The sequence below is a fragment of the Dermacentor andersoni genome, chromosome 5 (genome assembly GCF_023375885.2).
Source record: "Dermacentor andersoni chromosome 5, qqDerAnde1_hic_scaffold, whole genome shotgun sequence".
NCBI classification, from domain to species: Eukaryota; Metazoa; Arthropoda; class Arachnida; order Ixodida; family Ixodidae; genus Dermacentor; species Dermacentor andersoni.
The window spans coordinates 187,667,821-187,684,246 of record NC_092818.1 but is presented as its reverse complement, the minus strand read 5'-3'; positions in this window follow the sequence as shown (position 1 = coordinate 187,684,246).

Here is a 16,426-nt window from a genome sequence, read left to right as displayed (position 1 = left end):
TTTAATTTATAAAGTACTGCGGACCATGTACAGGTCCAAGCAGCGTTGTTATGTACACAAATTGATTCTGCTGGGAGTATTTTAGGATGCATTTTTTTTGTTTACCAACTTACCATGCTTTTTTGCATATTGAACACAATTGAGCTCGTTGACTTCCACAGTTAGGTTGTTTAGGAAGTTTCCTAAACGAACGAACGAACGAACGAACGAACGGACGAACGAACGAACGAACGAACGAACGAACGAACGGACGAACGGACGAACGGACGGACGGACGGACGGACGGACGGACGGACGGACGGACGAACGAACGAACGAACGAACGAACGAACGAACGAACGAACGAACGAACTAACTAACTAACTAACTAACTAACTAACTAACGAACGAACGAACGAACACGATATCACAGGAGGAGGTCACAGGCCGGAAGAAACATGTTCAGATAAGTAGCGGCTGCTGAGGCTATTCCCACGGCGCAAAAGGCTACAAGATGTTGAAAAAGACATTCAGCAATGTTGACCGAGTGTGAGCGCGATATTCATAATAGAGCTCCGCACTCGCTGGGGCCTAGCGAAAAACCACCACCCGTGGGCCGTGGGACAGACCGGGCCGGATAAAGCACCCTTCGCGTTCGGCTCGGGCTGGGCCCCGGCTGGAAGCTCTGGGCTTCCGGTGGGGTTCGGGTTAGAGGCGGCGGACTTGTTCTCTGATGCACTCTTAATCTGGTTAAACATAGGTAGCGTATACATATCCGTTTAAGATGCTTTGTCGGGAACAAGGGCTGTTTTTATGTGGGACAAGCCTCTCGGACAAATTTGATCTGGAACACAGAACTTATTTTGCTTGGTGCTGTTTGATTTAGGTGAAACGGGCGCGTAGTAAGTTGGTCAGCTATTCGTTGCAGTTAACTTATTTACCTTTCATTGCGAAAATGTTCCACTAATACATTTATCTCACTATTTCTTTTTTCTGTGCTCTTATTTGCATTCGTTACTATTCTATTCCAAATATTATTCTATAATGGCACTAATAAGTGTAATATAATAATTTTTATTGTTTCTCGTCGCAACAGGGATCACTGACTACCAAATCGGGGAAAGTTTGTTGAAGCCTGGCACCGTCCACAAACACGAAAAACTGCGCAATGACTCGTGACTTAGATTCAGTAGATCAATATTTTATTGCGATAACAATTATATGGATACTCCAAGCGCATTTCTGCCGTTGGCGTCACCGTCATCGTTGCCGTCGCCGTGAGGTTCTGCACAAAGTCCAAGGGTGATAATGCCGTCGCTCCGCGTGCTAAGGCTCCATCCAGTGAAAAAGTTGGAGGACGCTTAACTTCGCCTTCACGAGTAGAATGCGATAGCGTTATCACACCCCGTTCGCACCGCCTACTCAAACGTGCTACGCCAGCCAAACGTCGCGATCGGCACAGATAGCCGAGCCCCGACACGCCATGAAGGCGGACGCGATCATGGGGCGAGCGGCGCGCCACGTGTCGGGGCAGCGCCGTACATTGCGAGGAGGGGGTCTTCTGTGTTTGCCGCAAGATGGCTCTGCGTGTGCGCAGAGCGCAGAAGAAATGTAGAGGAAACGTACTTCGCTACTCGTGAAACTGCGACTTCTGTAAGTTACATGGTCATAATTACCAATATACACCGCAGTATAACTTCCTACGGCACGTTTCTAAGGGAACACCGCATTCACTAGAGGCGATTTTGTCCAGTTTTGAAGGAAAGAACTCGTGGCTGAGTGGTAGCGTCTCCGTCTCACACTCCGGAGACATGGTTCGATTCCCACCAGCCCATCTTGCAAAATGTTTTTTATTTATGAAGTGCCTTCTGAGATTTATCGCTCACGGCCAACGCCGCTGACGCCGACACCGGCTTTTCTGCGACACGAGCTCCTTAACACTATCGCGTTAATAGGCGGCGCCACTGAGCAGCAGCGGTTCCGCGCTGCTCAGCGCCGCCTGTGGCGAGCGGCGCGACACTGGGGAGGCTGAAAGACCGCGACATTTAAACTTCGTGCACATGTCGCCGAAACCAGCACGTATATCCGTCATTCGCCATTTTTTTTTGGGTCATGAAGGTGCAAGCGTGGTACTCGGTAATGTCGCAAATATTTTATGCGGGTGTAGGCGTATTAAAGGAACAGGAGAGTACTTTGATGCTGCTGTGCATGTTAAACAGCAGAGACAAGCTGTACGCTGCTTCACATCTTCTCTCCGCAAAAGAAGTGGCCGGCCTGGACGTTCACGCGAAGTGCCGTTCGCAGCAGGGAAAACAGCTGCATGAAGTCATCCTGCACGTGAGTAAAGCCCACTGTGGCACTAACATCGAAGTCACTAAACTGCCGCTCTGAAAACGTTGTGCTTCAAATAGGTTGACCTATTTTCAATCGACGCCTCGTTTTAGCGATGCATCCATCATTTCGCTCTGGCGCGTTATAAGCCGCGGCCTATCATTTGATGCCCATTTGATTGTTGCTTTACACCCCTGACACACGGGCAAAACTAAAGTGCTTTGCGGTAAACGCCTTTTGTTACTCTGAAGGACCCTTTGCAGAAAGGAACTGCGCCGATGACACACGGCACCGCACTAACTTTCTTAGGTGGTTCCTCAAATGAACGCCACAAAAAAAAAGAAAAGAAAAAAAACATAATAGCGCTGGTTGCCAAAGCAGCAAGAGAGAAAACATTTTTAAAAAGCTGCGTATTTGGATTACATTTAGCTACTGTAGAACCCCAAAACCTCTTTTTTTCGTTGTTGATGCCTTATAATACGCATATTAGTTTATTTTATTCGCGTTCTTGCGCTCTTAGCAGCAATTTAAATTGGTCCAGCAACTATGTACAGTTGGTGTTTTGCTATGCTACAGTGTACTAGAATAGCTCTGCATGCTGTTTATTCTGGTGCTGGCCACGTTTCTGTCGTCCTTTTTCACGTCTTTTTGTCCCTTCCTTCGTGCATGCAGGCGTAATGCGCTTTATTGAATGTGTTATTCGCACAATTGTGATCGCGTGACAGAACTGTGCATTTGCGTCATGGCTCAGCGAAACGCTAGCGATGAAGCAAGAGTTGAGGTCACCCTGACGAATGTCGCTCTCGGATCTCTTGAAGATGAGATAAACGCAGCCAAGGCGAAAGTGGAAAACATCAAACGTTCACTCATCATGAGCATGCTTCATGTTGACTGCTTCGGCAGTGTCCCCTCAAGCCCCCAAGCGCGGAAGGTGGGCCTACGTGCGCAATGAACGATGGTTTCACGATGCTAACACACCAAAGACGGCGCAGCAAATGACACTGCCGGAATTCAACATGGCAGCACTATAGCGACGTGATGCGAGCGTTTGAGCGTATAGCTAGAGTAAATCTTCACTGTTCGACAAACCGCATTACCGCTAAAATTAAAACATTTTCACAAGGTAAAAAAATACTTATGGTGCAGCATATTTGTGTGGCAGGTTTCCTTCTATTGACGAGTTGTGCAGGCTGTGTGCGAGAGTAACTCATTTTCCGCTCGAAAAGTAGATGCGCGATCTCCTTTCCCGCAAAGCACTTTGCGTTAAGGGAGCTACTCGCTTATCGTGTGTCCCTGCGCTTGAACGCATTTCCGGTAGATGTCCCCTAACCTAAAGGACTTTAGAGTGCCCGTGTGTCAGGGGTATTAGATCACCATGCAGCTAGGTCTGAGCCGGGTACAGCGGCATGGTCACTTTGGATAGCGATTTTGTCGATGTGTTCAGTCGATCGCGATCCGCGCATCGAGTTCGAGCTTCGCGATCGCGATCGTAGGCTGTCGTCAGCACCATCATGCCGAGTTAGCTAAAGTAACTCGACTCGAATTGTTGGACCGTGTAGAAGTGACCATGCTTGATAGAAATTGAAAAACATAATCCGGTCAGGCGTGATATTGAATGAAAGTGATTGTGTGATACCACGGTGCTCTAACGTTCTGTGTGCTTCATCTACGTCTGGCACGGCGCCAAACGATGCTTTTGCTGTTTTGGAGCAGTTGTAAGCGGTCTGTCATGGCTCACTGCTGAACACAGAACCGGGACCTACTTGACGATGTAATCGGCGTAACTATGAGTCGCGTTGCGCAGCAATTAAGGGAGACAAACGAGCCCTTATTCATCAGGTCTTTTTATTCGTCAGATTATTCTCGTGAGCTTATTTCCACACTTTGTAAATGTCCATGAAAAAGCCTGGGGTTGCGGTCAGGATAACTTTCGGTCGTGCTTCTTTCTCTGTTGATGAAATAATTAGAGCATATCCTGGTTGATTCGTTTGGGACCCATTCGGAGCCATCTGCAGCTGAATAATGAGATTTATTAACCTCGAGATCTGAATTTATCTGACGTGAATGTTCGTTTTTCATAATGTCAAATGATCGAGGTTTATCGTGCCCTTTTCATAAGGTTTGATTTCGCTTGCGAAGTCGTTTGCTTGAATTGCATTTCGTAAATGTAAAGTTGCAAGAAAAATCGCACCATGCGAAACTGCGCCTCTGACGCCAGTAGCCGAAACGAGTATTGTCTATGAATTAGCTCTCGCCAGCATAAAATAGGCCTCCTCGGCATAAAATATTGCTAATCACACCCAAAAGTGTTATCATGATCATATCAAATACTATGCCTACACTAAGCAGGTAGTCAAATCAGCGCAGTCGTGACAAATGTAATCTAAATGTTGAGCAGCTGACCCGACCATGACCGCTAGCGTAGCACAAATTGCGAAACGCGCAGGTGTAAGCCGATTTAAAAAATGAACCCTTCTCAGAAATATGATGACAGAAGCTGACTTACCTTACTCCTCTCACAGCTGCGATCCATTTCTTTAGTCGTTCTAGTTCGTGAGGCCTGCTAGGAAACATGTGCCAATTTATCGCGGGCTGACCTTCGTGGCTGTGAGTCTCTTACGCAGCAGTATCGCCGGTTCCACTTGTTCTTTTTTGAGCCTCCGTAATTTCGACGCTTGCCCATGAAGCGCATGCCATTGCACTGTCGAAAGACGTATCCGCCCCCCCCCAAAAAAACAAAGAAGGGGGAGGGCTAATTAACAACCCAAAACAGCGCCAACCATGGCCGACACGAAGTGCAGTGCGCGTGAAAACGCGTCGAGCGGGCCGAGCTACAGAGCCACCTTCCCAGTGATGTCGCTTCTCTGCGGCAGATGACACCAGAGTAGCCGAAAACTCGACCACACGGAGCCTATGCGCGAGGGGAGCCGACAATCGCGGCTCAATATCGCACGAGCGAAAAGACGAAAGCGGGGAGGGAGCGCGCCATCTCCTGTAGTGCGCAAGGCAGCCACCGTTGCGATGCACCGGCGGAAGTGGAGAGAGAGGGTTGGGGACGGCTTTTTACTCCGGCTGCAACAGCGCATGTGACGGCTGCGGGCAATCGTCCGGCTATATCTTGAGAGCGATCTACGTTGGGGGCAGAGTCTAGGCGCGTCGGGAGGCTGGTAGCTTTGTGCGTGCTCTATGTTGCCGCCGCTCACTTTTCGTTGAAGCGAGATGCAGCGCGGATGTCATTTCGCTTGCTCGCTTGCTCATTTCGCCGCGTTTCCTCACGCCAGCGTTTTGACAGCAAGTTTCCCTCGGTCATCGAGTCAAATGTGTTCATGTTTGCTCGTGCACCATGCTTGTTAATTTATTTAGTGTGCCTATGTTTACAAGTTTATACGGCCGATAAAACTACTATCCTTACTTCGTATAGCTGTCCACTAATTTGCTATCGGAATCGATGCTTCGCCTTTCGGGCGAAACTGCGACTTTTCCCCTCATGGCTCTGTTATGGCTCCCAGTTGCCATGTAACGCGGGATGAACGCATAGAGCTTGCTACCGTGCGCGCCCACATTAACTCATGCGCTAGTCTTAATATTGGACTATATGCTGCGAGAGCTCCACGGGACTGCCGTAACACCGTTATCAACTTCAGGGAACACTAATCACGGACTGTGTGTCATAAACACCAATTGTAGCATGAGGAGTCAGCAGATATTTCAACTTATAGGACCGTATCCCCTTACAGACACGCGCTTCGCATTTACTTGCACACACACAAAAATAATAATGGAATAATGTTTTTTTGTGTGCCAAAACCACGATCTGATATGAGGCACGCCTTAGTGGGGGACTGCGGAATAATTTAGACCACCGGGGTTCTTTAATGTGCACCTCATTCTAAGTACACGGATGTTTTTGCATTTGGCGCCTCATTGAATTGTGGCCGCCGTGGCTGGGATCACTCCACCGTGCACACGCGTTTGCGCCCGCTTGTTTGTGAGTACCCGTGTCTCCGCATGAGTGCGTGCGTGCGTTCCCGCGAGCGTGTCGCTATGCCTGCGAAAGTTCCCATGCTTACACTTTCCATCGTGGACGAAGAAAAAAAAACACGTAATTTCGCAGAAAGATAAGTAATGGATACGACAGCTGAACGAGCGCTCCTCGCTTAACCTTTATGTATGGTCACCTGTCTCCAGCTTATGGCCCTTTTCTAAAACAAGTTACTGAAGGTTAAAGTACGCGTTAGCGAAGCATGCGCCAATAAAACATCGGCTAATGCTATGTGAAATACCTGGCTCTTGAGGGCACGTGCGGGCGTTTGCGGTCGCGCCGGGCCGGGCCGGGTTGGGTAGCTGAAAAATTTTTTTCAACCTCGGGCTGCACTTGGGTTTCGCTTTGGGCCACCGGGCCTCACTTGGGTGGCTAAACAAACTTTTACAAATGCCAGGCCGATAATGACCCATGCCGGGCCCTAATTCACAAGAATCCTAATCTATTTGCGTACAGTACAACGCTAGCATCACAGCATACGCTAAATAAAGAAACGAAAAAAGTCAGTCAAATATCGTCTTTTGTGGATCATCTGGCAATAAAAGAAAGAAAAAAAAAAGGCGAATTCTTGATGATAAATAGGACCGCAAGTTATTGCTTGTCAAGATCACTGAAGAACATTGAAGCGAAGCTGAAGATGGCAAAGGGAAGTAAAAGAGCTATTATGAGCAGTTTCATTGTGTAATAAGAACTAATTATGTATAGACTTTAAAAGTACAATAAGAAAGCTGCTATCCAATGGCGGGTGGTGGCTTAGTTTCAAGAAAGATTAGTGCTGAAGTAGGCGTTTTGTGCTTCACGTTATCTCTGTACATATTCTTCTCTTTTGCCTATGTGCAGGTTTAATACCGCACTACAAACTCATTGTGACAGGGTCGTAGTTAATTAAGAGGGCAGGAGTCATTCTCTTTGGTCAGCACGGACACTGTTCTAAACTACATAAAAATCTGGAAAGCAGTCACCGCTTCACACTTCGTCTGCGTTGTCGTATACTTCCTAGTCCAGTTATTGCGCCTTACCCATCGCCAAACAATCGAGTATTCTCCAAGCGCGCACTGGCCATGATGAGTTCATAGCGTGATCTGCCAGCCACCGCCTATGGATTTCTTTTTCTCAGCCCACATTTGTCATTTGTTCCCTGCCAGGGATTTCAGTTGCGCTTCGTCGTACGAGATAACGGTCGTATAGGCAGCGTCGAGACTATGGGGAATGCTAGAATCACACATCCGACGAGAAACTTTGTGTGCGTTGACGAGGGAAGCAAAAGTCCACTCTGGTTGTGCAATCAAGACGTGTCCTGAGTGCTGCTGCTCCATCCCATCTGCCCCCTAGCACGGGGCCATTTGTAAACAGGGCGCGGAGGCAGCCACAACCAATGAGAGGCTATTGCTGCTCGCGAAGTGGCATTGCTTGCAGAATCGTGTGAGAATACGCTCTGATGATAGCCTACGGACTGCTAGAGTTGTATAGCTGGCCACCGCGTGGCAGAACAATCGTGACAAAGGAAAACGATGCAGAAAAAGAACAACGCTACAGCTTCCTTCATTGCCGACTCTACTTCCCGCCTTTCTATGCCTGCCACCAGACGGTGCCTTCAACGAGAGAGCAAGGAAGAAAAGCGAAGCATGGAAGGCGATAAATTGTGGCCTCGGCTAGAACCGCACTCGCGCCGCTCGGATTGCTTCGCGAAACAACCGATCGCACCATTCTCGGCTTTCACGCCTGATGAATCCGGCGATAGAGGGCATCGGAAGGCGGCTACCGTCTCGCTTTTTATGACGCGAGCATATATACATGCTGCGCTCATTGCCTACGCATCCTTACTGAGCTTGCGCTTGTATGGCCTCAATCTTTTGAAGATCTGCGGTGTGACCACTCTCGGCCGCCTGCGCACGTACTCATTGAGAGAGAATGGAGTTGAATTAGGGGCACGCCTTTCGACCAAAGTGCGCCTTGTGTGCAGCCGCAGCAAAGATTGTGGGCGGTTTTCAGAGATGCTGTATCTGGGCGTCTGTTGTTTTCTGATGAATCGCGAGCTTAACACTGTTGACTGAGAAGCATCGCAGGCACATATCGGCAGGAAGGGTGGGCGCCGGAAGTCAGAAAACGTCATTTAGGCCTTTAATTTTTGCTGCAACGTATTGTTGATTAAAAAAAGAAAGGAGGGGAGAAACAAACAAACAAGGTTACACGCAGAATACTAGCTGTTAGTATCTTGTCGTAATTTCCTCACAAACTGTGTAGCGGTACACTGCGGGTACAATAGCAATGAGCTAATAAGCCAGTAGAGGGACTATAACTCGGTTTCACAAGGACGCCCAGCTTTATTATGGAGATAAGGCGTAAGAAATGTGCTCTGGGGATTTCTTTTATTCTTGAGCGATAAAGCAGGAAAAATATGGGTGCAGTAGAGGTGTCAGCATAATGGAGGCATGCGTTATGTCTAGTTTATTCACCGCCATTATTGCTAATGCCTTCGTAGACATGAAGGCTGGTTGAGTTGCCGCGACAAATAAAAATAAGAAATAGCGTGAAGCTCCCAAGTATCACGGCCGTAAGCAGACGTGCTGTGAAAGCGTGGAAAAAGTAATCAGAGGCATTTCGCTTGAATTTAGAACAACGCATTTTCTTTTGAAACTCTTTCACTCTGCTGTGTTTACGCCTCTGGGACGACGGCGCCAAAGACAAAAAGCAGTGGGCCTTTAAAAAGCATGATACCAGGAGCAAAAATTGCAACGGACCTAAGAACCGATCCACGCCCTCTATATTCTACTGACTCCACTTCCGACTTTTTCCTCACCACATGTTGTCATACCCTTGTTTTCTTTCTTTCTTACGTATATGTTTAGCGAAAGATAACACGACCCGAACTTCGTCGCTTCTTTTTCGAACAACTGGCACTAAAGCAGTCCACGACGATGTGAGCTATCGACCACGAAGATGCGGCAGCAACATGAAGAATGTCAGATCTCAGAGCAAAAATACATTTCTAGAAAGAGCAATGGAAGAGAGGGAAGGCAAGGAAGTAGGTAAACGCGAAAAACTTCACCCTCCGTGGCTGCGATGTTGCTTGATGTCCTTTGAAACTCGAATCGGCCTATTCTTTGTTTCTTTTGTCTATATATACCGGTTCTTCGTTCGTGAATTTTGGCGAGCATGCAAGTTTCGTCAGCAATATCGTGTTATTTTTGCGTGTAATTTAATTTCTGTTGCTTCAAATACCTTAGGTGCTTAGTTTAGTCAGCGTGCAACGACAGGTAGACTCGCCTGGAAGCTTGAAGGCGTAGTTTAGAGACAAGCCGTTCACTCAACTCTTATCGAGCGTCAGCAGAATTTTCTGCTACATAAGGAAAAGTTTTGAAGGAGAGTTTGAAGATGCTCTGTGCCACTCTAAAGAACAGCGGGTATTAAATTAATTAAAAAAATTATGGGGTTTTACGTGCCAAAACCACTTTCTGATTATGAGGCACGCCGTAGTTGAGGACTCCGGAAATTTCGACCACCTGGGGTTCTTTAACGTGCGCCTAAATCTAAGTACGCGGGTGCTTTTGCATTTCGCCCCTATCGAAGTGCGGCCGCCGTGGCCGGGATTCGATCCCGCGATATCGTGCTCAGCAGCCCAACACCATAGCCACTCAGCAACCACGGTGGGTCCCAGCGGGTAATAAAGGAAATGGAAAGGAGCAGCTACATTTACCTCCACCTGCATCACGATTCTTCCCGCAGCATGGAGTTTTGATAGCCATATCCTGCCATTTTCTTCTCTATTATTTGTATTTGCAACTAAGCAGCATATTAATTAACTCGCAGTGACGTAACTCAGTCCATAATACATGTACAAAAATACATGTACAAAAAGTACTAACTGCAATTATTTTATAGGTCGAGGCATAAAGCGGTTTTTTGATAGTTGGACAGTCTTTATCTATGATTATCGATTTTGCTCATTCGCTGCTTAGTACCATCCGCCTAAAATATAGATGGTTTGGAATGAAGTTCCCATAGCCGCCACCTCGGGTTGCTAGTGCGTCCAGAAACTACGTAAACAACAAACGTGTAAGCAAGCAAAGCCCGTCTTGCACTAAGAAACAAATCGATAACAGGTATAATTTGATTAAACATGGTCACTGTCACAAAAAGATCAATGTACGCGTTTTAATATGGTGCACTGACGTCATCGTGGTCGCCCCGTTCTGTTACTAGCACGGTGAGAAGCGGCGCTCATGATGTCACATGAGAATGACCTATAGTTGTATGCAAGTGCACGAGGAGTCCGTGCTTCGCGCTTTGTTTGTTTAGTTCGTTAGGTTACTGTGTTCTAAGCGCTGGTCAAGCTCTAGCATCCGACTTTGTCAGCAAGGTAAGGGACATGCATTGTGAAGAGCGAGCAGTAGCTTACACACCGAAGCCTGTGGTATCCAGTACAACATTGCTCTGGACTGACTGCCTTCTCACTGTGGTGTAGCAGGCAATGCCCACGCAGACTGTGCTGCTGGATCAGCGCACACCAGTACAAATACTGCCGACAGGAGTGATGCATCAGATCTGGTGTAGGGACTTGCGTGGCGCGCGCAGTGTGCGGTCTGAACCGGTTCGGAAATGCAGTCAGCACCTGTTCGCACTTACGGCCCAATAGGAGAGTTTTGCATATCATGTGGCCTTACCATGCGTGATAGGACATCTCTACACCGACTTAGTCTAAGCGTGGCAAACACAAAGTAGTCCCTATTTAAAATCAAGCAGATAACATTTCCACTGTACCCTGGGGGCAAAGTACAAGTAGATATAGCCTAACTAATCTGCGCTTGCAGCCTATGTAAACTACAAAGAACGGCCTTAATGTCCGCAGTCAACCCTCACCAACTGTCATCCTTTGAACCAAGACACGTCCTCGGCCCACAGACTAGCACTACCTTTGCACCTCCCGCAACGAAGGTCATTTTGTGTTTTCTTATATAGGCAAGCACTGGTTTCACTGCGAGACCTTTAGCTTAGTGTTACGTGCCAGGTTTTGTGTATGTTGTGAGCGGCGCACATCATTTCATTCCCCATCCTATCCACCTGAACTAGCATGCTAGGCGTGCCGCCAGGCAAACCTCTTCAGGATTCATTAAATCTTTCTTCAGCAGACGCTACACAGGCGGTATTCGTAAAAGACATTCATCGATTCTCCTAAGAAAGGCTCGCTGCCGAGTCTCTGGCCTAATTCTATGCTCAGATTGCAGTCAAACGATAAGTTTTCTTTCTGGTGTCAAATTTTTTCATGTTCGTCATGATTTGTTTAACGCACACCTTGTAGCCATTCTGTGAAACTAGGGTTCTAGATACATCGAAGTCCACAGCCATAATAGAGGTTTGACACTTCATCGTTTACATGCGCTTTTAATATTAGTCGCAAAGGGGACCCTAATCTCGGACAGCCTTGCCAAAATGTAGTAGACTGCCACCGTGTAATTACACACGGAAGAGCAATCGTAGTGTCACCCGCCGTGGTTGCTCAGTGGTTATGGTGTTAGGCTACTGAGCACGAGGTCACGGGATCGAATCCCGGCAATGGCGGCCGCATTTCGATGGGGGCGAAATGCAAAAACACCCGTGTACTTAGATTTAGGTGCACGTTAAAGAACCCCAGGTGGTCGAAATTTCCGGAGCCCTCCACTACGGCGTGCCTCATAATCAGAAAGTGGTTTTGGCACGTAAAACCCCATATTTAAAAAAAAAAAGCAATCGTAGTGTCAAGAGATGGTTACTCGGATGACCAGGTATGTATGTGTGAGCGCACCGCTCACAACATCAGCCCATTGGCATAATTTTGCAAAGTCTTACCGAGGTCTTATTTCGATGCAACACCACTGCACTTATCTGCCTTGACAGTTGTTACTGATAATACACTAGATCAGCTCATAATGGGTACTGAGATGCGAAAAGGAGACAGAAGAAAAGAATCTGTTAAGATTCATTTCAACAGAAAACAAAGAACGTCGGCACGCAAGGAGAATACAATTTGATCGAAGTGAAAGGAAAAGAGCAGATTATTCTCTCTCCTCTTTTAGTTATATAATTAGTTTTCGCGTCCTGGGCTTTGTACAATATTCACTTCCGTAGTTTAGTCGGTGACTTGGTTTCGCTTCTTTCACTTTTCCTATGATACATCGACCCCTGCCCCACATAGGCCATGATAAATGTGCGCATAGCTTTTTAGAAGGTGCTCCGAAAGTATTCAAAGCAACGTCTGATTGTGAAGCTTGATTTGAACGTCCACTATACAAACATGAAAATTTGACTCAGCCTTACTTATCACGGAAGTCAATACCGCCTATCAATTTTAAAACCTTCCAGGAAGTTTCGCTACTCATATGATAATGGTTGCTGTCTTTTGCTAAGGTATCTCATGGCGCGATTAGCGGGCTTCGTGTCGGCATTATTGTCAGCCAGCATATCGGCTTTATGTCCGAATGAGCGCGCGACGCAAGGGCGCCATCTATTAGTGCTCTTCCTGGTACACACACATAGCATAAGTAAACGGAAACAACAAGAACAAAAAAAAGAAAACGAAATCACGCGAGCGTTGCCAGGAACAAAAGAGTCGTGGGAAGCCCGAGGGGCTCCCGACTCGCCGCAGGACATCGTCCTCAATGCGCGATGCAAGACCAAGCTAAAAGAGAGGAGCGGGTGCCCCGATAAAGAGGTGGCGCTGTGTCCGGTGGCAGGACGCAAGAAGCGGGCAACACACACGCCTTGGCACTCGATAGAAGAGGGCCTCATTAAACGCCACCGGCGGGCCTTTGTTTCCGCTCGAAGGATGGCCATGCAGGTCCCCTCGTGCCTCTGACCCCATCTCGGAAGTAACGAAATTACGAGCCAGCCCTCTCGAGGTACGCTCCCTTCTGGTGTGCACTTGTGCTTGCGTGCTTCGCGCGCGAGGGAAGGACGCCCGTGAGCGCGCCAGACGGCCATGTCCGAGAGCGAAAACAGTGCCGATAGGAGCACGCCGCTGACCGCACACAAGGCCAGTTCGGCGCAGAGAGCTAGGTAGGAGGAAGCAACGAGGGAATGGAGGGGGAACTGGTGTCATGGGAAGCCCTTGCGTGGAGTCTTACGGGAGGAAGCAGAGATAGAGAAGGCAGATGAAATAACAATAGCAGGAAGACCAGAAGAAACAAGGCACAGGGAAGTGCAATCTTCATCGACAACCTTATCGAGTCAATAGCCGTTAGCATAGCCGAAGGAGTTGTCCTAGCTTTCTGTGCATACTCGTAGAGAAAGAGTGGCATCTGCTTCTCGGTAGCAAATGTTGCAGCTGTCGACGATAAACAGTGGCGCTGCTCTCAGGAATCTTGCTTTTGCTTTATATCGCTCATTTCAAAACTCCTTATTCTAGGCTACACGCCGACGAGCACAGTTATGAGGTAGCTTGTGGTTAAGGTCGATGTCATTCAAAGCGTCGTTCGCGATTGTTTGTCCATTCTGGAAAGGAAGCTACGCTGCCGAGTACAACCAGCGGTCAGTTAAAAGATTCAAGTAAATTATTGAAAAGGAGATGCCCAAAATATAGCGCCGACGTTTGTAATGTTAACGAACTGTTTGACAGCTCGTTACGCGCGGCCCCCGCACGCAAACTTTTGCCAGCTCTGCGTCATGGCATTAGCACAAGCTTCGTTAACGCCTATGCGATGACGGTGGCACGTATTTGCCTTTGGAACAGCGATCCAAAAGTTTACTTGAAGGGGCCGACGCCGGGACCATAGCATTCTCGGGGAGAACATGGGATAGATGGATATAAAGAAAGAAAGAAAAGGAGAATAGAGAATGGGTAAGTGCACAAATGTTGACCGGGAAAATGCCACACACAAAAGGCATCCTGCCGTGCGAAGGATTACGACATGCTGCACTGAACTGTTGGTCATGTAGCGAACTAGCATTCGAGATGTAGTGGATCTCTGCGCTCGACATTTCTTTTCGTTTCGACTTTTAAACATAACGATTGGCAGTGCAAGAATGAGAGAGCTGGCTCAGAAACTTATACTCCAGTGCGTTGTAAAACAAGGTATAATTCTGTCCTCTCGTTGCGTGGTTACCACCAATTTGTACTTTACACACGGCTTGCTTAGTGGACTTCCTTGATGTGGTAATACCGAAATGTTAAAAAAAAGACTCATCATATTTATATTTTAAGGCAGTTTTCCTAGCCTCTAAAGCCGCTCGAGTTCGCTCTTCTCCTTGAGCGGCCATTTTTGCTAGAAAGTATGCCTTCCAACCACTCCGCCCTTAAACTGGCTCTCTCAACTACTACACGCAGAGACAAAGCAACAGCGCGCGCATTAGATCCCATAGATGAGATGAATATTTACAATTAGTATTAGGGTTATAATTATATTCGAGTGCTGATTGCCGTGCTATCGTTTGCTAACGAAGCTTTCCCTCAAGTCTAAATATTTTAAGGCAGTTTTCCTAGCCTCTAAAGCCGCTCGAGTTCGCTCTTCTCCTTGAGCGGCCATTTTTGCTAGAAAGTATGCCTTCCAACCACTCCGCCCTTAAACTGGCTCTCTCAACTACTACACGCAGAGACAAAGCAACAGCGCGCGCATTAGATCCCATAGATGAGATGAATATTTACAATTAGTATTAGGGTTATAATTATATTCGAGTGCTGATTGCCGTGCTATCGTTTGCTAACGAAGCTTTCCCTCAAGTCTAAATATTTTAAGGCAGTTTTCCTAGCCTCTAAAGCCGCTCGAGTTCGCTCTTCTCCTTGAGCGGCCATTTTTGCTAGAAAGTATGCCTTCCAACCACTCGCGGACAACATGAGTCTCTTTCCACGTAAGTGTGAGGCTCGGAGCAGGAGCTGTGGCGCTTGAAAGTAGCCTGGGGCCCGACGAACCAACCGACTGAGCTATGTTTCCGGGCAACATCGAAGGGTCACGAGTTCAAATCACCTGTTATGTTCCTTCTTTTTTTTCCGCCCCTTTTTCTTTCTTTTTTTTCTTTCTTTTAATGTCTTTTCCTTTATTTTATCACTGTACGGGAACTCTCCTAAAGAAAAAAAAAAAAAAAAGAAAGATATATATCTTCAAATATGTATGGCCTCACACTCACATGTGCAGGTCATAAATACCAGGTTCTCTAGCCGAGTGCCATCCATGCGGTATAACCGAGCTCAGATTGGTCCACCTTGACTGACCAAGTAGGGCACCACTGTAGGTTAAATGAGGCGTACAACTCCTGCGGGACCCGCCGTGGTTGCTCAGTGGTTATGGTGTTAGACTGCTGAGCACGAGGTCGCGGGATCGGACCCCGACCACGGCGGGCGCATTTCGATGGGGGCGAAATGCGAAAACACCCGTGTACTTAGAATTAGGTGCACGTTAAAGAACCCCAGGTGGTCGAAATTTTCGGAGTCCTCCACTACGGCGTGCATAATCAGAAAGTGGTTTTGTCACGTAAAACCCCATAAATTAATTTTTAATTTAACTCCTACGGGGACGGTAGAGTATCCGTCTCCAGTGCAAGAGGACCGTGGTTCAAATCCCGGTGCCGCGCTATTCTCCATCGGAAAATACAAAAAAAAAACCGTGTGTTGAGAAAATTGCACAAACAGGCCTGGAGTGCGGCCTGATTCCGGTGACCAGAACCGGTAACGCACTCTCTCACCAGAGCAGGATTGGCCACCCTGGTGCAGTACTTGGCCACAACCTCCTATATGAATACAACAATCGAACCCCGGCCCTCAGTCCCCAGCAGCCGCGAAGCAACTGACCACGGCGGCGGTCAGATCTGTGATGCTGCAGAGGGTGCTAAGAATACCTGGCTCCGGACAGGCCGCCATTGGAATCTGAACCTGGCAACGTTTAACGTTAGAACGCTATCTAGTGAGGCGAGTCTAGCAGTGTTATTGGAGGAATTAGAGGGTAGTAAATGGGATATAATAGGGCTCAGTGAGGTTAGGAGGACAAAAGAAGCATATACAGTGCTAAAAAGCGGGCATGTACTGTGTTACCGGGGCTTAGCGGAGAGACGAGAACTAGGAGTCGGATTCCTGATTAATAAGGAAATAGCTGGTAACATACAGGAATT